We start from the raw sequence: 24749 nt of genomic DNA, 5'->3' as shown, positions 1-24749 counted from the left end.
TCACTTAAGGCTAGTGTTACTGTGGTGGGAGGAATAGCAGCAGGCAGATTGGTCTGGCTGGTCAGGTAGTTGCGTGCCGGTCTCTCCTCTTTCTGAGAAGGGGGAAGTGATCCAGCACAAAAGCAGGTTATTCAGGTTTTCCACTGCATGCTCAAAAGAAGCTGAAGTACCTGCAGCACACCTTGCCAGAATGGGTGGGCCGCTCACGTATAGGAGGGGATGAAAGGTTATCAGATGTCTTGTAAGATGGGGATTGAGATAACAGAGCTATTCACTCACAGGAGCAAACTAGCAGTCTCACAGTGTGACTATAATATGGATTTATCAGCATTCAAGCTATTGAAAACAAGGATTGTGTTCACTCAAAGTTATAATCAAATGGCAGAAGGGAAAACCTACTGCGGTATTGAAATAACAAAAAGGAAAAAAGGAACCACCATGGAAAAGGAAGCCTCCTTTTCTTTCGAGGTTCCTTTTTCCTTTTGCAAAGGCATAAATTACACACTGATATTTACTATTTCATGAGGCCATTTATCCTCATTTTATATCATTTTCAGCCAAAAGTACAGAGCAAATTATAAACTCATAGAACATAAATCATTGTCAGCTACTGTTTAATGACCTACTGACACCATTGTGGTTGGATTCATTAAAATATAGGTTAGTAATTAGTTACCCAGGGGGGAGATATATCACATGGCACAATTTTATAGACAATCAATGAGGGTCGCCACAGCTAGAAAAAAAACCTAACTGATTATTGATTGGGTTATTGAATGAGAACAAATGGCCCAGAGGTAAATTCTACTGGAACAACCCTCCCATGCAAAGTAGGAGGAATATCCTCAATACTGGGACAAAAGTGGAGCGATGGTATTTTTAGTCGGGGCTTCCACCTACCAAATCTAGCACTGGTGGAATTCCATCCCAGTTTCAGCCCTAGCCATGGACTCTACTTTCCTAAAGGGGGGTCAAATACACAAGGACCTATTGTTTACTGAAGATGAGGGTAACCTCCACTCTCTCACCCCCCCCCCTCCCCTCTTCATCCCATCCACATCATCACTGCACAGTACTGGACAATGGACAGAGAGAGAGAGAGAGAGAAAAAGAACGAGAGAACGAAAGAGAAAGGCATCACTTCTCCCTCTCATCCAGTTCTTTTCCAGTCTTGCCAATCTAAATGCCAGGCCAGCTTAGCTGCGAGCCAAGCCATGAGCCGAGCCAGCATTTCAAAGATCACACGGGCCCATGAGATCTGGATCTGAAAGAGCACTGTAAAGATGATCCATAGGCAGGCTGATTACGAGAGAGAGAGAGAGAGAGAGAGAGAGAGAGAGAGAGAGAGAGAGAGAGAGAGAGAGAGAGAGAGAGAGAGAGAGAGAGAGAGAGAGAGAGAGAGAGAGAGAGAGAATGGATGTGATTACAATACCCAATCCAGTAAAATGTGGTCAATATGGTGAAAAAAACCCCAGATGGAAAAGAATTTCCTCTGTTTTTTGGCCCTTTGCAAAAATCCTATAGCGACACACTGAATAAATCAAAGCTTCGAAACTAGACTCATCCCACTATCTGTGCACTCCTGATGCCCCCTATCAATCTGACCATGCCAAACCTCACTGAGGGCAAAGCTTTAAAAAAAAAGCTTCAAGCCCCTTTGAGAGTCACTGTTACAGTAGCAGAAAGAGCACACTGGCAGCTAGCCTATGGTGCTGAGAGATTTAGAGGAGTGGCCATACTGGCCTGGGATATTTAAGACGGTTACCATGCTGGCATGTCTCTTTGAGCTCTTTGTGTTCCCCTCTCAGCTCCTTTGGCTGCACAGGGAGGTTGACACCTGCTTGGGGCCTTGGGTTTCCCAGCACTGTGCTGCTAACTGGGCACGGATATTGGCAGGCTGCCCACTGAGGACAGGGGACTGGGAGGGGGAAATGGGAGCTCTGTCTATCTGTGTTCGGCCGCTTTGAATGTGAGACAGAGAAGTCAAACTTATCTATAAAGGGCTTTTAAGTTCTTTACAGAATACAAACAGATAAAAGTTAATAAAACAAGGGATAATAAGAGCAAGGGATATACATCAGAAACTCCAAGAAATGGGGCCAGAGGCTCTGTGCTTCTGTGTGTGTGTGTATGAGAGCACCAGGCCAGTCCACAGGAGAGGTAAGTGTATGACAGACTGCAGGGAAGTAGACAAAGGCATAGAAATGGCTCTACCAGACAGCGTCTGATTTCCTGACAGGAGGGCAGAAAGCTCGTCACAAAGCGCGCGTCAGACAAGGCTTCGCCCCTAGCTGTTTTATTTCAAATGTGGAGAATGACAAGGAGCCCTGTATCCTGCGAGCGGAGAGTGCGGGTAGTGGAGGGGCGGGTGGGGGTTGGGGGTGTGTGTTGTGAAGTGAGGGAGTCGGACATTCAGCGCCTGCCAACGCCTCCTACCCCGCACGCCTTCTATCCCTCGCTCCCTCTCTTTGCTATATAACTCATTGATCATCAGCATCAATGCACAGAGATGCTCTTCTTCCCTTTGCTCCAGCCCGCCAAGACGCCGCTACTCAATTTCTTCTGCTCCGTTGCTGAAATACTGACAGGCCTAACACACACAGACACGCCGACGCAGTAAAGGGGAATCGTGCTTAAAAGGTTGTTCATGTTCATGTGGGGGGGAAAGCATGTCTGGTGCAGTGAGCAGTTCAAGATGACGTTTTCATGATGTGCAGCACACAGTCTTTGCCGTAACTTGTTCACCTTACTCTCAGTGAACACAGCTGCTGTGGTTTTTTCGGCGGTTGGCCACTTCACACCTCCAATTAAAATCTATGCATAATTGTCCATTCAGCTGTGTGGACGACGGGTTATTCTCTTGTTAAACCATGCCCCAGCAACCAGACATGTGAAGTCACAGATCGTGTAGACTGCTCACAAAATCACCCACAAAGAAAACACAGGAACAATTAAGTGAATTGTGTTTGTTTTGCTCTGGCCAATGACTTCTCTGGAAGAGCATGACTCGACTTCATGCCAGCCTTCTGCCCTCTCAAGTGGCTCTATGCTCTTCATATGATTCACTCATCCCCATTCCTGTGCCGCCACACATCAACTTGTGGCTGGCTGACACTTCCCCAGGAGTCTCACAGGGACAAACACTGACAGTTTGGGTCTCTCGCTCTCTCCGATGCAAAGGAGAGAATACATTTTCTTTCATCAATAGGACCATCTGTACCCACCCTGCTGTGGGAATGGTGATAATCCAGCACCAGCAATTTATGATAATTAGTGTGCTTGCTGAAGATGCTATTACTTTTCTATGCGATCCGTCGTATAGTTTTTGAGATATTTCATATTTATTTGTGAGTTTTTTCCCTCTATGTCTCTCCAATACACTACATTAAATATATAATTACATATACTAATTATAACTACTAGGACCCTAATGATAATCTTATTGAGTCGGATAGACGGGGTCAGTAGATATCACTGTAGAGATTAAAACCTACGGGACAAGGTAAAGCAGGGGGGTCGTTTACAAATGGAATCGTCTGTTTTATGACCGGGGAAAGCTGATTCAATAGTCAAAACAAGAATGCTGAAGTTTCTACTAGTTGTAATTTCTTCTGCGTCTTTCTTTCCCCTTCCGTGTCTCACATAGTGAGAGCAGCTGTTTGCCGTTTTCAAATGATCTGAGAATATTCGTTGGAGCAACTTGATGGCTCAAAGTTACAACTTGGAAGTGTCTACGAAAGACTTAACACATGTTTTTAACCCTCCTCTGCTCTGCTTGTTTTGTTAACTGTTCATCCTTTGACCCAAAGTTAACCTTAGAATGATTTTGTAGTGATTTAACTTGATCTGTTAGGTTGGCCTTTTAAACACTAATTAAAAAAAAAGTGCATTTAGGACTGCACTAACTGAAGATGGAAGGACACAGCTACTAACACTACTGTTGGTGCTTCTGTCACCTACAGAGCTTTGGGAGTACAGGGCACAACACTCGCTCTTCAGTTCTCTGGTGGGGAGTTATGGGGTGTTTGGAGTTGTGTGAGAAAGTGGGTGAGAGAGAGATTGAGAGAGCCTCACTTGAAACACAATACTGAGACCACAGAGGCTGACATTCTGTGATGAGGACAGATGTCTGGTCCAATGCAAGTTACAGATTAATGGAGTTTGGCTACAGATGTGGCAGAGACACACACAACTTGTTAGTAATTCCCACTGAGGGCATGGAGTCCCTCTTATAAAACCAGACAGGGACCAAATAAGCCCATCTTACGATGATGATTGCTGACTGTCATACTTCCATCTGATTATCAAGGCTATGTTTCAAACTGTCTCTCCATTCAGTTTGTGTCACAGACACACCGCAACTCAAAAGAGCACAGATGTGCTGTGTCATAGGCAATGAATTATGGTCATTGTAGTTCACCAACATGCTTGGCACTATTAAAGCTTGATTGCTTGAAAAGTACATCGGCCAGCTTCATGCACCACGGCACCTAAAATGAATCCAAAACGAAAATTACTTGGCGGGCTGTTAATTTACCTGGGCAGGGTGCCCAAATATTAACATTGCGTGGGAAACACTGAATAGGGACGCCAACCTCTTTAATTTTCTGTAAGGTAAGCATCTTTTTGCTTTTGTCCATTGTGTAGAACTGGAAAAATAAAGATCCATAATGTTGCGTGCTTTCTCCTCTCACCTTCAAGGTTTGTCTTATCTGTTGTCTGAATTACCCAAAGTGTCTGGATGAACAAACACAGAAAAGAGTAAAACCTTCAGCTCTGGTCCAGGTCCAAGCCATCTGGAGTTGACTGAACAGAAACATCAGTCTTCACTTGTGAAGTATAAAGACACCGTGTCAAAGCCGCACCAGGTTAACAAAAAATCATCTGAAATGTTGTGAACAGCTGTATAACATCCACTGTCCAGCTTACTGAAAGTTGTACTGGAGAAATGATCTAAAAACTGTCATGCAACACATAATTAAAATTTAGCAGTCATGCTGCTCTGTCTTTTTAAAGATTTGACTTTTCTGTCCATCTTTCATTTACTATTCAAAGATTAAAACATTACCTACTACATTGGAAACATTCATTCACACTGCTGAGAATAGTGACCAAGTGTAGATGATGCTCATTTCTGATGCATCACAGGCTGGAAAAGTTGGGAAGAAACTATATCTAGTTATATTAAGAAACAAATAGGTAGAATTAAAATGTAGGTAAACCATCAATGACAACCAAATGTCTAAATTTGAGGAAGAGAGCAAGAGCTTGTGTGAAGGCAACACTATACACGGGATGTAAAATGGAAGCCCTCCTATATAATTACTAGTTGCGGGGCCCCTGCTGAGCTAGCAAGACGACCTAAAGTGGCCACAGCAAAGGCAAATGAGGGGTCAGGTCTAGTAAAGGGTATATTTAGTCTGCCGATGGCGAGCTTTTTAAAAACAACACGCCCTTCGCCTGAGTCACATGGCACTGGAAGATCTGAAAAAGGTCCCTATAAACATACGGACAAGTGAAGTAAGCTAGCTGGAGGAGCTAGGATTTGCTGTGTGGTGTTCCCCTTCCGAGTGCCGAATATGCTTCTGTAGTCCAACATTAAAACATAATCACCATGTATTTTTTCTTTTAATTAAAAGGAAAAAAAAAGCTGAAGACTTTTACTATTGACATCTGCAATGGCAAACATAAGAATGAGGGAACTTTAGCCTTGGTGGTCACCTAGAAAAGAAACAACTGGAAAAGGTAACCGACTACTTCTCTTCTATTTACAGATCTGGGAATACTCTTTATTTTATGTCATCCACATAATAGCATTGTGTGTTTGTCCCTTACTGCTGGACTAATGAACACAATGAAGAAACATGTTTAGATCTTACAAAGCACATATTGGAATAGCAGACAGGTGAATAATGCTCTTACTGTACCATTCAAAAGAAAAATCCTATAATCAAAATCTTGGGGTGAATACTGATAATGTATCCCAGGGTCGCATGGCAGCCACCATTTACAGTGAAGTCATAAGCCTTTCACTTAATGTAGTTTCCTTGAGGCGAGTGTGATGCCAGCCAGGCCTTGGGGAGCGTAATATGGGACTATTTTAGGAAGCTGCAAAAAGCTCAGCTGAAGGCCTTGTGGTCCCCGGTTGGTGAATGGTCATATTGGAGCTAGTTTCCTAAATAGCAATAGTCAAGGTTAGGTGACTTGTGGTCCCAGAGTGGGAGAAATCTCTGGGTCTGGGTTTGAAATCAACTGATGTGGGGGAAAAAAACAATATATAAAATCTATTACCCTTTATGTACCCTTTATTTATCCTTTATTTACCCTTTATTTATCTATTACCCTTTATTTACCCTTTCTCTGCCAAGGAGGTTATGTTTTCGGTGCCGTTTGTTTGTTTGTCTGTTAGCAGGATTACGGAAAAACTACTGGCCCGATTTTCATGAAACTTCGTGGAAGGGTGTAGCATGGGCCAAGGAAGAACCCATTAAATTTTGGAGAGGATCTGGATCCGACTCACGAACAAGCAATAATAGCACGAACCTTGGCGGAGGTCTGCGCTCTCCGAGTGCCAGTTCTAGTTAATGTAAGTAATGCTGCTAAACTTAAACAATTTGTGTTGCAGCGGTTGAAAAAATAAATGAATTAAAAGAGATACCTGCAGTCTTGCTGGGTTTCCCCACCAGTCGACGGAACATTTGATGGGGCTGTAAAACTTCGCTAAAAACCCTGCTATATATTCTCACTGTGCAAGTGTGCCTTTAAAGAGCGCTCTTTTCTCTTCTGCTTTTCTTTCAAAGCTGTCTTTAGCAGGCACTGATTTCATGGTGGTGATTTTGGCCGGCGGAGACAAAACTCTCCTTTGGGGTGCTGTGTGAAAACTCGCCCCATCACCCACTGGCTGCCACAACACTTCCAGTGTGTCCTCCTGAACTTGGCACGCCCGGAGATAAAACACTAATTTCACCGTTTTCTCCGTGGGACCAAGAGGGATAAATAACACAAAGGCATTCCTACAATTTTGAAATGCGTATCACACAGACTTCTCGTGATCTGATGGGCAAAGTTACAAAATGCTGCAACTGCAACACCTTCGTTTGTCCTTATGGTCATGAAAATGAATGAATGCATTTACGAAAATTTGGTCACTGAACCCACAGTGTCCAAATAATTAAAAATCTTCTGAAAATATAACATTAATTCATCATATAGAAATTGAAGAAAAAATGAGCAGCAAATACAAAAAAACAGATCACTGGGAAACAGATGTTGGGTATCAGAGCAAGGGCGAAGGCAAAGGTGGGCAGAATGGAAAGGATTTGTGCGTGTGCATATATATTATTATCTGTCACCAAAAGATTGTTAGATATAATTAACACATGGATCATCAGCTATCATCCCAGCACGTCTAAAAGCTGTGCAACACGCAGAGCGAAGAGCAAAGGAATCACAACTTAAAGAGGAAAATAAATCACAACTCAAGGTGAAGAAAGATAACCAACTGATTGGCAAAAGAGGAAAGTATCATTGCAAAAATATAAAAAAAAACAAAATCAAATCTTGGTGTTTTTCCCACAAGCACCAAAGCAAAAGGGAATCGGTGTTGGGTTGCCCAGGTGTGGTCATGCAGGGGGGATAAAGGGGAGTAAAGCCCTGAGGCGGGAACAGGGGTGTTGGGAGAAGCATGCAGCATTCGTGTTGTAGCATGCAGCCGCGAGCAGCGCAGTGTCGGGCTTAATGGCAAGAGGGGAGGAGGAGGAGGAGGAGGGGGGAGGAGTAGAGTTTCTGACCTGTGGCTCCTCAACAAGATGCGACGCTCTTCCTCTGGAGAGAATTATAAAATCCTCAAGCTAGGGAGGGGGGGGAGAAGACAGAGAGATCAGACATGACAGTTATGTGGGGTGTGGGGGCGTGTGTATGTGTGCGCTCTATGAGAGGGAGAAAGTGGTGTGTGTGTTGTCATCTTTGTCTTGTCTACTGTGCTTCATGGTCTGCGTCAATGTGTGTTTTTAAAACCCTGTCTGTGAACCAAACCCTTGTGGAACAATAAAGTATTGTAGAGTGTGTGTGTGTGGTTAGCTGTCACAAGACCATGGTTAGACAGATATAATGAAGGCAACAATGAAAACACGTAAATCATCATAAGATAACACATTATACCAAAAACATGATACAAAAACATCACCTGCCCGTCCACACACGCTCTCTTCTCTCTCCCTTACACACACACACACAAACACACACAAGTATGGTGTATACGCATTCTGGAAAAACCCCAAAACAAACAAATCAAGTAATACAAGAACTTTTAAATATCGTCTAAACACTTAGCCACAGATCATATGATATCTGTCTGGCATTCAGCATACTGTGCTGACTTTTTATAACCAAGGACAAATTAATTGTAGGCAGCCAAATGATAAACATTATCTTGTGTGAATACCACTGGAGGCACCTGAGGTGTGCGGCCGCTGTATTCATTTCATTTCTCCTTGTCTAGTGCCGTGGACCGGCTGTTCTGCTTTGGCCTAATACCATTTTCCAGCCTGTCTGGGTGTGAGTGAAAACGTAAAGCTGTGTGCAGCCATGCTGTGGATCCACCAGCTGTAAGTATTGTCCGGCTGAAAGTGAAAGCACTCTCCATTCACACTGGTTGAATTATATCTGCTCTGTGTGGGCCGGTCCCACGAAGGGTTTGCCATGGCAAAGCCTTACTTCTATGTAACTCAATATGTTTTGAGAACAGCCTGCACAATTTAAATGGTTATCATTTTTATTGTGATTTTATAGGGAGTGCAAAAGAAAGACTTTATTTATGTGTTAACCAAAATGTTGTTAGTTTAACTGTTTATTAGACTCTGTCCCTGTTAAATAATTAATTTACCATAATATGAACCTTATGATTGTCAGTCGTGTTTTTTCTACTTATGCATCATTGTCTAGTGCTTTGTAATTTGTCAACACATTTTTGTTTATAAATGTTAGATAAGATGTCATTTTCCCATGGAACAGGGATCAAACAACTTGTCATTAACATTTTGCCTTTAAAATTTGGAACAATGCGAACACTGGAGATGTGCATCACAATACGTTTTATAATGAGCCCTCTCAACAAAGAGAACAAAGACTTTAGTGAATATTATGCATCAGGCAACAACAGAACAGAAATTTTCAGTTGGAAAAATTCGCTGTTCATTTTTTTTTTTTAATTCTTGCAGGAAAACAAAATTTAACATGGGAAAGAAAAGGGAGGGAAAGTAGGAATCTTCTTGGTGCCGTCGTGACAGATGGCTGGCCCTCCATTCACAACACTTTCCGTTAGTCTGTTCCCTTAGACTGCTTCCCTGAGCAAAATGAAAACCCTTAAAAAGGCTGAATACATTCTCCCTACACAAGTACACAGGCTTTATTCCCACACTGCTCTCCAATCCAAATAACCCTGTGTCAGCAGAACGTATGGGCTCACCTACTCACTTTGCCTTCTGACAGGGTTTATTGTGTGTTAAAAAGCACCAGTGGGAAATGGTTTACAAATTAACTATGACTAGGACCCATGAACCACAAATAATTTTCAATTAATCTTTAGCTATAGTAAAGATAAATGAAATAATACGCCTAATACTAGTAGAACGACAAATAAAATGCCAAGCCAACAGAATAAGGCTGTTGTCAGTGTGAACATCCCTGGCTATGCAACAAAAATCATTATCCCAGAACAAGGAGACAATCTTCCAGACAACCGAATTCAGGTCACCCAAATCAACCCAAATATGGAGATTCATTAGCATTTGGTTGGTGGGGTACGCTACTGTAATGCAGCCCCCTCCCTCCTCTACAGTAAAAAAGAGAACAATCAGATTATTTCACGCAGAGATGATACACACCAGACTACAAAAATGGACAATTCACTTTCAAATGATCACATTTAAAACAAAAAAAGCTTTGTTTTTGCATGACAAAAAAAATGTTTCAAGTTTCAAATGTATTAAAGATCGCAAGTTGACCATAATATAGCGTAAATGCATGATTTGGCCATGGGGAATATTTACTCATATCAAGGCTGCATATTGCATTCCTGTCATGCGCATAGATTTTAGTTTACCATAAGTAACAGGGCATTAGTTCTCAGTATCAGTTTCATGATTCCTGTGGCCAACGAAGCTGTCTATTTAGATCAAGGTCAAGAGGCACGCATGCTGGTTGCAGTCTGTAGCCGCTTCCAGACAGTGGAAACAAAGACGTATGGGCCTTCAACAGAGACGATGGATCACCCCATTTCCCTTCCTCCACACCCTCCCACTCTTCAATCGCTCCCTCAATCACTTCTTCACACACGCACAAAACATATATGCATGCAAGCACACATGCACCGCGCAACAAGTCGCTGCCTATCGCCCTCCTCTGACAGCATCAATAGAGCACAGGGAGAAGATGACAGTGGCGCAAGATTGATGAGCCGCGGGCCATAGGTCGCATCCCCCTCGACATCCTAAGGAAGCACTTTGACTTGGCTTCCCTCCGCTCCCACAAAACCCTGTGACAGCTGATACAGAGTCTTCACTATGCACCCACAAAACCCCACTGACACCACGTCTTCAGATGTCTCAATTCAGGACGTCCCGAGTGGGTGTCGGGCCTGGGCAGGAGCCCAGCGGAGCCCCGCACCACGCCCTCGGTGACACGGCGGTCTGGAGAGGGGAAAAGAGAGGAAGTGGAGATGTCACGGGGTCTGGGTCTGTTAATTGATGAGTGGTCTTGAATGAGGACGGGCCGATCCTGCTCTTTAAAAGACTCTGTCAAGCCAGAACAAATTTATTAATGGGCCCTACTTCAGAACCTCAGCCTACGGTAAACATACTGACAGGACGGGCTATAGAGCTCACTCCACCGTGACACCTTATTTCCCAGCGCGTTGAAAAAGCTCCGCAGCTTGAGCTCGAGTCGATGTCCCATGACCACCACAACTCTACGTCTCTTATTGAGAGTCTATGTAGCACTTAAGCTGGTCAATTTAACCCAAAAATTTTGAACCATCTCTTGACTAATCCTTATATTCAGATTATCCCTTCACTCTAAAGGGTGCAACTTAGGATCAAGCATTTTGGTGTGTAGTAGTTAAACCTTAACTAGCCGGTATAAGGAGTATGAGCATTTCTGCCTAAGTGACAGGTAGAGGGGCCTTGACCTGCTTCTATATGTAGCTTTGGATGCCCACTCCCCCGAGACTGATATGAATACACACATGTGAGACTCTGGCTGACACCGATATACAAAGAACGCAGATATAGAATGGGGAAAGTCCACTCATCTCTCCGACTGTGTGGTCATTCCGGTAAGACCCCCTCCCTCCTCTGCCTCCCCCTAGACACACACACACTGTCCAAGCCACCAAATAAACACATATACACACACACAGACACACACTGCATTCTCATCTGCGCAGTCACCCTTACTGTCCGTCTATAAACATCCCAACTGTCTGACAGGACTGTCACCATGCACTGCCGAGGGAGGGGGAGGGAAGGGAAAATGAGAGGGAGAGGGGAAGAAAGAGAAAAGAGGCTTGAGCATGAGAGAAGATATTTGAGTGGAAGTTAATAAAGTGCTATAGGTTGAGAGGGGGAGAGAGGACAAAAAGGGAAAAATGTGGAGGAAATGAGTAGGAGGCGCATCCTCACTGAAGAAACCGAGGGACAGAATGGAAAAGTTGCATAAAGTAACATGATAGTAACAGTAATGGGATGGTTTGAGGGCTGAGGGAACTACAAACTCTTGTTTAGTTACTCAATTACTGACAAGAGGGACTGAGTGAGAGGTGCCATTCACAGCCAAGAGCTTTCCAAACCCACCTGGGAACTTGTTTTAGACAAACTTTGGCAGATGCTTACTATTTGTTTGTGTGTTTCATCCATCGCTTGAGTATGAAAGGGCCAAAGCCATCTGTTTTTAACTCGGTGTAGTGGCAGGCCACCAAAACTACATTCTCTCTGTGCATTAGGGGTATCGCCTTTCTGGCCTACTTTCATCATTGATGCGATACAATGAGCCCTGCTACAAATCTTTTAGAAAGAAAAAAAAAAACTAGGTGAAATTCCTGTTCATTCAATTCCTGGATAGAGGGTGCATGGACTCTGTACTTTTGCACACAATCATTCATACACACACACACACACACACACAGCAGTGTGGTGAAGAGGATTATGCAGGCTTGAATTTCAACAGAAAGAATCCCAGTCTACAAGTATTACAGAGCAAATCTGGCTTTAGAAACTTTCTTCAACAGAGAGCATCCTGGTACAATAGGAAGCTGGACTTAAAATCCAACAAATAAAAGAAATTCATTTTCTAGCAGCTTCCACACAAGGGTTAAAGAGCACATTTGCAGATGGATAGTAATCTTCACAATCAATATCAACATTTATTTGGTACATATCCAGACAGAAAGATCATTTATCCAAGCAGATGGAAACTCACGTGCATGTGAGTGTCATAGGTGCTTTGTTGGAAGATAACGGAAATTCACAGCTTTCGAAGAACCTAAATGGCAAACATCAAGTATTCCGCTTGTTTTAGATGCGTCTCCAGGCTGACTTGTATCTGGGAATACCAACTGGAATGCACATATCTACTGGAATGTCCACTGATATCCCGCTATGTGTAAATGTTTGCTCATGAGCGAGCTAGAAGAAAAATGAACCACTTGTCTGTGTGTGTGTGTGTGTGCATGAGAGCGAGGGAGAGGGAGAGAAAATAAGTAGCCCTCTTCTTCTGCCTTTGTATGAATCTTAAGTAGTCCCACGTTGAGGGGGGCTTTGTTCGCCGTCACTGTCGGGGGGCACGTCCTCCAACTTCTCCCTCACTTCCTTTTGGCATAACATTTATCATTCTTCTCCCCCAACGAACAATCATCCTACAACATGGACTAGCAACTAGCGCACAATGAACCAAACCCCCCCCCCACCCTGCCCCCGCCCCGGTTGCTTGGATACCTTTGATCCGATCGGACAGCTTGTCAACAACATCATCACTTACTTAGAGACTCGCAACCTTCACAACAGTTTTGATACATCCCACATGGACGAACAGAGACTTCCAACAAAAAAAAAAAATATCGTTGCATCTCTCATTGGTTTTCAAAAGAAAGTTTCCAAGAACATCTTTTTCTTGTTCGCCCTTTGTGTTGCATCCAAGTCATTTAAAACATCAAGCCTGAACATTCGGCTCCACAAAAATTGCTATGCATCTAAACCGGCTGAAGCGGTAAAACCTTCTAATTTGCAAGACAAATTCCTTTCTGGTCAAATTTAGCACTATCCCACTCTACTTAACCAACTAGATTCAATAGATTTTATCGTGACATTATAGTCTGCTGGTGGCGTGTTACACAGAAAGATAGCGTGCCGAGCCTGTGCTGTCGTTCAATATCCTCCACCGAGTGACTCACCAGGCCGCACTGCATGTCTTTCAGGAGTTAACATCTCTCTCCCAAAGAGGGTGAACAGGTGCATCAGAGAGAGAGCGAGAGAGAGAGCGAGAGAGAAAGAGAGACAGAGAGAGAAAAAACCTAAAGGGCAGCGCTGGCAAGGCCGATCATAGCTAATCACTAAGAAAGGCATCACAAGTTCATACTGAACTTTGAATCATAGTGTGGTACTAATGTCATCAACCAAGATAGATTGGGGAAACTTCCCTTTACACATATACACCAACTGCCACATCGCTCTGTACCACTAAGACTTGTCAGTGCTGCTAAATTATTTTGAAAGCAACCTAACTGTCTGGTGGAGCAGCCTAGTTGTTAAATGGGTTGTTCCGTTAAAATTGCCCCTTTAAGTTTCTGTAACCCAAGCATTCCAATGCACAGCTACACATATGCCTTTGCCATGTTTCCCCTATCCCAGTCAGCTGACTAGCATGCACCACTTATTCTAATCACTGGCTGCAGATTATTTTGCTTACTGCGTCCCAACTCTCCGTTCTGTCTGTGGATCAATTCAGCCAAACACTGGAATGAGAGAGAAAGACAAAGTTGACAATAGAGACAAAAAGGAGATGCAAGCGTAGAGAACTGGCTCAAAATGAAAAGGGGGAAGGGAAGAGATGGAGGGAGCGGCAAAGGAAAAAGAGCACGGGGGAAGAATAGGGACGGAGAGAAAGGAAGATGGCAAGAGACAGTATGGCAGAGGTTCAAACCCTCCGAATGACTGCGTTTTGTCAGGAAAAACAAAGGCGAACCAGCAGCAGCAGCAGCAGAAACATACCAGCAGAGCAAACAAGAATGCAAATCAGCCCTGATGCAAATGTCATACGTCTTCAGGGGCGAAACAGACACAGTCTTTATACCAACCCCCCACCACAGCACACTTTCCTCTGTGCTATCAGAAAACCCCGATTCGCCTCCACTTCTGTGCTGAGCCAGACTCACACAGACGCTTCCAGCAGACAGTTCCACACAGAGCGAGAGGAGCGTAATCACAGGAGACACAGGAACATTGTGACTACATCATCTTCTTACTTCACACTGGACACAAGGGCAGAGTACAGCGGGCTCTTTCTGCACACGTGAACACAAACGCACACAAACACACACACACACACTTGGGGAAAGACAAAACACTTACTTGTCTGTCATGGCGTCAGCTAGCGAATATTGGTTCATTAAAACTCTTTGCAGTTTTCTTCACAGAGTTGGAAATGGTTGAGGGTGCGGCCCAAGGCTAACGTCGCAACGCCGTTCTAGGAGAGAGGACAGAACAATGTCAGTTAATTCAGAGCAAACAAACATTAATTTACATGTAACTGTCAAGCAGCTACACATGATTCAATTCCTCTTGATGAGACACCAATATAGAACCAAAGTCTGAGCGAATCATTGTCATTGTGATGGTAAAAAAAGACCCCCCAGGTCTGCAGCTTTCTCCCGGCCTGTTATGGACACCGGGCTCCCTGGAACACTTATTTTAACAAGGTCACAACAATGAACAATCCAGGGCTTGAACACAAAAGGCGTTGGAACGAGCCATTGCCCAGGCTGGGGCCGTGGCTAACTTTGCAGCCATGCCTGACTTGCTCACAATTAGCCTAGCAAGGACTGGTCTCTTCAACTTTCTGGGGGATACTGTTTCCATAGTAACCAAAGCAGCCAACCAGCCAGCTAGCTAGCATAAATTGAGTGCACCAAGAAATCCTGTGGGTAGCGAGCCAGACGGTACGGCAGCTAAAATGACAGGGACCTACAGATTCTCTTCAAATCCAATCACAGATAAAGAAGGCACTGCCGCAGGTTACATTTAACATCAAAGCATTAATAATGCATCGATATATAAATCAGAACTATGACGTTAAGCGAACTCATATATACTGATTAACAGGAAAAAACAACAAATGGTACATTAAAAAAATCTGGAACATATCTACATTACAGATGCATATTTGGGGATGCAGATTAGTCAGCAGATGTCCACTGCCACTGATTTTGAAATATTCATTTTTTTCTAGTGCAGTGAGACTCGTCAGATCCAGTGACCCATGGGCTGATGGTGCATCAGCAAAACCTGGCGTTAGCACTTCAGCTTATCTGCCTTTAAGAGATTACGATAGCAGTGCATCATTAGATTCATAGATTATATCCTGCTATGTGTCAACACACTGGCATAACACAGATTGTGACCTGCCAGCATGGGATTGAGCTTGCATAAGCAGATAAAGGTTAGATATACTTTCTGTCCACCCTGACAGTCAAGTAGAAATAATAGGCCTGGCGCAGAAAATTAATATCCTGTTTTGCCTCAATCATTCATTAAAAAAAAAACATGTCTCAGCTGCAATGAATAATCCAGAACTGATTAACCAAAAGGGGTCTTAATGGTTTTATCAGTCAGCTGATAGGGTTATAGTGGGCTCTCAGGAGAGAGGGAGAGGTGGTACGCCCCCAACCCCACCCAACCCCACCCAACCCCACCAGCACGCACTCCAGACAGCCACTTGCCTTGGAGCCAGCCATCGGCAATCTGTCTGGGTAGGGGCTATGGCTCAATAGGCTGATCTGGCTCACTTTTCCCTGCTTTGCTTTCCACCCCTGAATTCTGCACTCTGAATCTGCATGGCCTCTCCCTCTCTTTCCACCACTCCTGTTAATTTGCTTGCCTGCCTAACTGTCGGTCTTTTATCTGATGCTTGGTTTGCCTGTCTCTCTCATGCTCCCGTGTGATCCCGGCTCTTTAAACGTTTGCCTATCTGTCTGTGTCTGTACCCAGTGAAGAAACAGACATTATCTTTGTACAGCCAAGTATCTCCAGTAATTAATTTAGTTCCATTTCCTCTGGTCAACAGCACCGTGTTTGTGGGAATGTATATTCACTGAAAACAACCAACAACATCATCATCACTGCCTTGAGAGGCTTTATGACAATTTCTGAATTGGCTTATAAAACTATGCAACAATAACCATATTGAGCACGTAGGTCTCTGCCAAACTTTTTTATTAGTCAGCGGCGCAAAAGGGCAGGCTACCCCAGAAAGTGAGGGATGATGAAATGCAGACAGTCTTTCTATCAAGAAGCACAGCAAGTAAATTTCCAAATGGCATTTCCTTACATAACAGCTATAACTGAATGGTTGAAATATGCAAAAGATTCCATGCTTTTGCACAATGTGGTCATACATTGAACAGTAAAAGTGCTTCGTATGAAAAAAAACCCCATGCTGCTTGCATTGTGGTGATGATGCATTTAGTATTTTCCTTGTGGAAAAGAATGCAGAGTGAGGAGTTCCTTAGCCAAAAATCAAAAGCAAACTCAACCTACGCTACTCCTCCCCCTCACACCAACAATGATACAGTATGTGGATGCTCAACACTCACAACAAATATTTTATCCAATGAACAATAAGGAGGTGATATCTCAGTCATACCCCATTGCAAGAGGCCTGGAGCTTGTGATTAAAAATGCCACATGAATAACAAAAGATTGAGTTGCTTCTACCTCTGCTAGGGCTACAGCTGGGGATTGGAACCTGCTAAAGCTAAGGTCACACTAGACGATTTTAACGCCGATTTAAATCAAAGCTAGTCAAGATTGGGAGTGACACTTGGGCCCGGTGCTCTGCGCAGACTATCCTTTAGTGTGAACGGACTCAAGACCGGCGACTCTTGCCGTTTGGCCTGACCCAATTTTGTGAAAATGTTTGATTTTGTCAGGCCGAGTCTGGTTGGGCTGGTGTAGTGTGAAGTGGTACAAGACTCACCAAAACTGAAATCAGGGCGTGACACTGGCAGCAGCCAATGGGAGTTTAGATACAGAGGTAAGAAAAAGGAAATGAACGGGAAGAAAAGTCACAATTAACAACACCACCACCATTCCTCATCAACGTTATTCTTGTAATGGTGTCACTTCAAAATACATTTGTAATGTAAATGTAACTGCAGCTTCTGTACCATGGAGCCATCGAACAACTATTTTGTAACTGTATTTACAGTGAACTGTTCTGGACAAAAGGGTAAACATTTTGTAATGACAGAACGGGTGATGTGTGATCTCTCGTATTCACGTGTGACGCCCACCGTTGTCCCGTCAGCTAGCGTGAACAGCTTCCTGACCAGACGGCGAGCATTTAGTCTGAACTGCGCTAGACACGCAAGACTTCAACAGTCCTGTAGTCTCACCAGGGCTTTAGAGGCACAAGAACCAGGTCCTTTGAAGTGCAGCGATAGCACTTGAAAAGACATGTCGACTAGCTTTGATCTACCTGAGCCTAGCGCTCACAAACAAACGAGGTAACTGTCCTCCTCCTAGTGTTTCAATGCCCGGTTAATGAGAACATAAACAACCAGCACCATGGTAGGGGAAATCCGAATGTCCACACTGGGAGAGTAATGGCACTGATTCCCCTATTAAAGCAGATTTACAAGCTACTGGCAACAGCCAGCCAAGCCAAGAGAAACTCTTTCCACAACTTACTGTAAACAATCTCAAAAAATAGATTGTCATTGAAAAAAATAGTGTCTCTCTCTCTCTCTTCTTCAAGCATTTCAAATATAGTCATACAGCAAAACTTCAAGGACAATATTTCCATAGCAATAAGCAACTAAACGGAATTGTGCATGGTGTGGGTTGGCTATTTCAACAAATAAGGCACAGTGCTGCCCAACTCACTCAGGCATCATGGGATTCTGCCATCCATCAAAACACTGAATTATTCAACATCCACACAGAGAATTGGGTAAAAATAGCATGCACATGAGGCATGAACCTCTCTCTACCGCAGAGTAACCTTAAAACATCTGATTGATATGGCAAAGGAATAGCTGTTGACATTGTGAGCTGACACCTAGTCCATTCAACTCATCATGGGTATCCACACAAGCTGTGTGCTATGTGAATCTTACCATAGTCTGAAGCTCCTCCAGGTTGAGAGAGAGAAGAAGAAGACCGTTGGCGAAGCTCCACTCTTCCAACCCAGCCCAATCACAGTGTCATTATTGGCAAAGCCACCACCGCTTCTCATGACAGAAATGAAAAAATAGAGCATGATCCTCCACCACGACTAGACTGTCATCTCCTCCCTCCCTCCTCCCCGTTCATGCTCCCTTTTTCTCACTCTCCCTCCTTCTGTCTCCCACTGCCTCTCAGCACGATAAACAATCACACCTTAAAAAGGGAGCTAAAGAAGCTGAAATGGTGGAAGAGACAGTACTTGCATCGCAGCCCCGTTTGACGATAATCGCTGTCAGTGGCAGATCACTCGTCTCTCCGTGTCCATCGGAGACAATAGGGGATATATACGACAAAAAGGGTAGAATTGCTGTTCCCCTGTCACAGCAGTCCAACTCACCAGTGGAGAGCGACAGCGCTGAGATCGCGCCTCTGGAAAGCATCAATGCACACAATTCCTGAAGAGGGGGAGGGGGAATTGGGGGGGGGGGGGGGGGGGGGGGGGGGAGAGGAGAGGGGGGGAGGGGTGGAGGTTAGGGTTGTGTGTCTGTGAGAGTGTGTCTATTGTTATAGGGACGTTGTGCTCTCCTTTAAGAGGTGAATGGAGACTGGAGGTCCAGCTGCTGCCCTCTCTCAGCACTGTATTCAGCCCTAGGTGATGTTGATGTGTGTGTGAGATTGTGTGTGTGTGTGTATGCAAGCATACACACACACACACACACACGTGTTACAATTAGGACAGTTTGCATCCTCGGGCAATGGATTGTTGATGCTGGGATTTAAGTGGTTCTTCTTTCTCACTATGCAAACACTAAACAAATCAAACAGTGAGCAACAACTAACTGATAAAAGGCAAAGGGAGGGACAAGCTGATAAATACTTCAACAGTGTATATGAAAGATCTCTCATAAGATAAATTTTCCCCTTGTGACATCACTTCAAATGCATCCAAATAAGCCATATGGACTAATGCAACCATTGCAGGTTTAATACAAGCTGAAAGCAGAAAAAGAGAGAGCATGTTCTCCATTCAGCTGTGTCAGACGGCACTAGCCTGCGCAGTAACAGAATGTACTGTATGTAGGCTAGCTCCCTGCTCCATTCCCTTCCAGCTCCCTGCTCCCAGCCACGCAACTCTGGGAACCTTTTCAAAACATCAAGCAAGCTGTCAATAGCACTGCAGCAACGCTTCAGTAAGCTTTCCAAACTCTTTGTGATATCGCTCTTAGCTGTGGTTGCTGGATCTTGGGAGTCTTCAACGATTCTCCAGTTCAGTTTACTACTTTCATAAAAATAAATGTCAATTTTGCTTATTGATCCCATACAATAGTGATTCAACCTATAGCCAGTTCATGAAAGCTTTTACATTTACTGTTCTACACACCCCAACTCAAGTACGACTTTCCCAGAAAAATATCCTCTGCCACACAGGTGATGCGTTTTAAGCTTATGGAAGCAGCAACAATAAATAGAAGAAGAACTGAGTAGTTAGCATGAGCAGCGATAGCGACCACGGCAAAACAGACAAAGAAAAGAGCTCCACCTGCAGAAAGTCAAACTACATTAACAGAAAATCCAACGAAAAAAAGTGTAAGTGCACAATAAGGAAAACGTCTGTCTCCGAGCCAAAACTACAGCGAACATCGGCACTGCCTTCCAAAGATGAAAAGCACTCCAAGATGAGAAGGGACACATCTGCATCGCTCCTCCTCACATCAGCTCACATTATTCACATAATTTTGTTTAATATCTCCTTACCTTTAGGCTACATTCAATGCTAATTGACTCCTTTTCTCTTTGAATCTCTCTGGACCACTGATCACACCCCCCCTTAACCACCCACATATTTAAATGCTTCAACGATCAAGTGGCAATTAAGATTACATTGGTTCGAACAGTAAAGCAAGATTCAAAGAAATTAGCCTGAATATTTATATCATGTGAGTATTCATATACTATATCATATTGGGATAACTGAATAAAGCCCTCTTTGTCTCCCCATAAAACATACAAACAGACATGTATGGCCCGTTATTGCTACCAAACAGGTGAGAGAAGAATAACAGGAAACCAAGCCCAACATTCAATATTTATCTTGAAATCCTCTGTGCCAAACCATTCAATTATGAGACAATATTTCAGAGAGATCTCTGGAATGCAGCAATGCATTTATCCATGCCTAACAAAACACACACACACACGCACATGAAAAGTGCCTACATATGCCACTGTCTGTGGCTGATATGCAGCCAGATGCTGCTGTTTTTGCCAATAGGAAATTATTCCAGCCTGGGGGTGCTAGGGTGTGGCAGGGGAGGGGTGTGTGTGTGTGTGTGTGTGTGTGTGTGTTTCAAAGGGGGTCGTCCCAGATGTCTGTTTCATTGTCAGCACAGCACACCTCAACATCACAGTGCCCCAGACTGGCCCCTGGCCTTCTCCACCCCTGGGGCCCTGAACAACTCCTGCAGATGAAAAACAATGGGGTCGCTATAAGTCATATATCAGCTGCCCCACCTTGCTCCCCAACATCATGCTTTCTAATAGACTAGTGTTGAAAGTCACCATTGTTGTCATGTCTATCCCATATCCCATCTTTCAGTCTGCAGAAATATGGGAGGACCTGAATTAGACTAAGGGAATCTCCAATTGCTGAATTGATGGCCTGGGGAATCGAGGTAATTACAATGCTAATGAGCAAGGGGGAACAATAAGTGTTGTGTGTGCGTGTTTGTGTGTGTATGTGTGTGTCAAAGACATAGCACCTTTTACAGTGACTCCCACAGCAGGAGGTAAAGTGCTACTGATCAGACACTCTGAGGCCATTTGCAGATATTCCAGCCTTTTCTACCTAAACAGCTGCCTGACGACCAACACTTTGCAGAGGGGATGAGTTGGGTAGTCTAAGAAGAAAAGCCTCTGGAGGCTCATGGTCACCCTCAAATCCATTAGGCTTTATTAAATTACCTGACAGTCACTCACTGTAAGCATGTGGAAAACTTGATGTCTTTGAAAATGGGGGTCTCCTCTGAGGTGATGAAATAATTGCATTTGGATCTAAGCAGGAACACACAATCACAATCTGTGTGCTAATGTGATGTCCTGTATGCAGCACTGGATAAGCTCCAGTAAGGACCCATTTCAACGCTCCAGCTTTTTACTAGAGAGAAATTTGACCAACAGCCAGGCCTTGGTCTGAGACCAAAACAAGGCATCCAAGTAAATAACCCCTGACATCCAAAACAAGTGCCATTTCTGCACAAAGTTCAAATTCAAACAAAGCTCCTTTTTAGCCGAGCAGTTCCTGATTAAATTCCTGCTTTCCCACCCATTTTAAATTGATTATTGATAAAAAAAAACAGGCCTGTAAAGACTGGTTTGCGTGCTCAAGTATGGTTATCATTAACAAGCGAGATCGCTCTGTGTAATTCAATTTAGCACATGTGAATCCTGTGCTTCCAATGAATGTGTACAAGACAAAGAACCGCTGAAAGACAGGTCAGTTTCTCCACTAATAAAATTCAAACAAATCAAATACAGAAGCACATGTGCAAAAAATAGACCAATTAGCTTTTTTAAAATGGGAAATCCCAGGAAACATAAACATGTACAACAATTGTTTCCCCCATAAAAAGCAGGTAAATAAATAGAAGGGAAAGCAATATATAAAGTTAGTTACATCTAGCCAGCATAAACCTCATTTATGTCAAAACCACAATATAATGAAAGACTGGGGCTTAATGCAAGACCAGGTACATTGAGGAGTACTGAGATTTCCATTAGACCTGGATCAAATAGTGTTTGTATTCAATTCTTAGAAGATTTATTACACAAGACAACACTATGAGAAACTGTAGAATCACATGATAGTAAGTGAAAGTGATTTTAGTATATTTGCCACTTTTTGACAACTTAACTGACACTATCTGAATTGTCCTGATGTCATAAACTCATCCCATCTACTTTTCCGGGGCACTGAAACAAATAAGAACTATTTGCAAATACTATTAAACACCTTTTTCCCCCCTTTATATTCATTTATCCAAAATGAGCAGGACCACACAAAATATAAATCAGACTATATCTCCTCATCACTTTAATAGGTTGCTTTGAAGGAGTCTGTAAATGAGGTTTGCCAGCCTTCAGATTTCTTTCACTGTCAGGTTTGTAGATTTATTTGTTTTCTTCTGCTGCTGAGAGAGATCAACAGCAGGACTGGTAAACCTCCTTCTCACAGCAGGTCTACAAGACAAGTGATCACATTTTGTTGTCTGGCCTACAGGCATCCCCACTTACTGCTACTTCATGTACAGGCCTATAGGGTCATAGGTCAAAGTCGAAGAAGCCCATTTGTTTACGACAAGGGGGCTGACCAGTCCAGTACACCGAAATGCTTTTTAGAATTCATAGGAATTCAAATTTCCACAGTCAGAAGTTAGATTTGTTTAACTAATGCAGTATTGGAAGTTTATATAGACTTGGGACTGGTAAAAATTTTCATTAGTTTAAAGAGCCTGTACTGCATTATAGGGCTATGCAAAAAAACAATACAGCTGAGTACTGCAATATTTTTTTCCCATGATACTGTATCGATTTTCCAGCCCCTCGTATCGATACATAAAAAAAAAATTATTCATGTTTTAAATGGATTTAAAATGTCCTTAAATTTCCCTCAAATCCCTTTGAATTAAATAGTTTTGACTCAATTTGTCCGCTGAATTATCAATATAATGTGATGTACATATTAGACTACCCAGGTGGTACACAGCAAGTTGTATTTTCAGCTCTGTTTTTAAATTTTCAGTAAATTATGTAGAGTATTGCAATGTATCGCAATATGTATCGTGATACAATCGTATTGTGACCCATGTATCGTGATACGTATTGTATCGTGAGGTCCTTGCCAATACCCAGCCTTACTGCATTATTACCATTTGCTTTACATAGATTACATTATTGGCTAAAACATTGTAGTAACATTGCAATTACTAATATCCTTCAATACTACTATAAATTGTTTATTTTCATGTATGCAATGCATTTGAAGAGCTGAGACCAGAGTTGGTCTTTAAGATTAAAGTTACAGCATCTCACCTTTCCTATGTCTTACTTTCATTTCTCTTTTTCTCTTATTTGACAGAAATTTTGGCCCACTTTTATGCATAAAAAAAATAAAGTTATCGCATTATGTTAAAAGAAAGTTATCCCATTAGGAGTTGCCGGCAAATTTTGAGTTTGAGACAAATTTCAATTTGTAAAAACATGTTACACAGCATGGAAAGGATTTGCAGACAAAACAAAACATACTAGGATGGCAAGAATTACACACAACAGTTAAATAAGTTGAATTCCCTTAAGCTGTCACAGCAGCAAATTCAGTGTTTGATTTTCGAAATCAAACTTCCATCTTCACACTGGTCACATGGTACCACACTAATGAGTCTGTGAATAAAAACAGGCATTCCACTACATTTAGCCTACTTTTCCATGAGAATTGAAAAAAAAAAAAAATTGCAGAAAAGCAACAACAACCTCACAGTACAAACACAAACTCTGACCTGAGGGGAAGTCAGTGTGACGGACTGTGATACCTAAAGCGCTCAGCAGCATGCAGCCAGTGGTTTAATGATTTGTCTGCTGCTGGTGAATGATCACACAGCAATATCCTGTCCTGGCCGGCTATCCAAGCCCCCTGAGGGTCTGGCTGACACGACTCTGGCATGCCCCGGTCCGACCCAAGCGCCTGCCAGCCAGCCATCGTATTGACAAGATCCGGGTGGCTGCCCCATGCCTTATATGACCCAGCCAAGGACCTGTGGAATCGAACTTGATGAGGCAGAATAATCACTTATTGAGGCCGCAAGGGAAGGGCTGGATGGGGTGGAAGCCCAGTCATAGCCCATGCATTTGGGGGAAACACTGGGAGGGGAGGGGTGGTTAATGTCACTAATGAAGCTGGAAAATAGATTTAGACAACAAAACAGCTATAGTGAAAACTCTGAATAGCTGGCAATAGTCCCAAATTCCACCCTGCTTATGCAAGAGACACTAAGCCTGTATAGTAGGTGCATTTCTTTACCCTTGAGCGGACAACATTCATTCATCGGTACATTTCCTAAGTTTAGACATGTTTTTAGAACATGTGGCTTTTCACTAAATCTGCAGTGTTTCGAAGACGAACCTTGAGAACGGCCTTCCTCTAGTCTACACTGACACCAAACATTGTAAGCAAACTTCATTCTCTCAAAACACTACCTAATCTGAGAGGACAGGAAACAGGAGGAATCGGTGGTGATGATGATGATGGTGGTGGGTGTGTGT

At 43.2% G+C, this 24749-nt stretch overlaps 1 protein-coding gene across 2 annotated transcripts in view; it reads right to left on the bottom strand.

The window, feature by feature from the left end:
• Positions 1 to 24749, bottom strand: part of sema4d (sema domain, immunoglobulin domain (Ig), transmembrane domain (TM) and short cytoplasmic domain, (semaphorin) 4D) — a 38725-nt gene that overhangs the window by 12811 nt on the left and 1165 nt on the right. For both annotated transcript variants that reach the window (XM_071515699.1, XM_071515700.1), the window contains exons 2-3: positions 14622 to 14736; positions 7791 to 7850 (exon numbers count right to left, since the gene is read on the bottom strand). The gene's annotated coding sequence lies outside the window, so the exon portion shown is untranslated. The remainder of the gene's footprint in view (positions 1 to 7790; positions 7851 to 14621; positions 14737 to 24749) is intronic.

The sequence above is a fragment of the Centroberyx affinis genome, unplaced genomic scaffold, assembly GCF_046629955.1.
Source record: "Centroberyx affinis isolate AG114_WGS23_722 - 3 ecotype Tasmania unplaced genomic scaffold, CSIRO-AGI_Caff_v1 ptg000366l_1, whole genome shotgun sequence".
NCBI classification, from domain to species: Eukaryota; Metazoa; Chordata; class Actinopteri; order Beryciformes; family Berycidae; genus Centroberyx; species Centroberyx affinis.
This window is presented reverse-complemented; position numbering and strand designations above follow the sequence as displayed.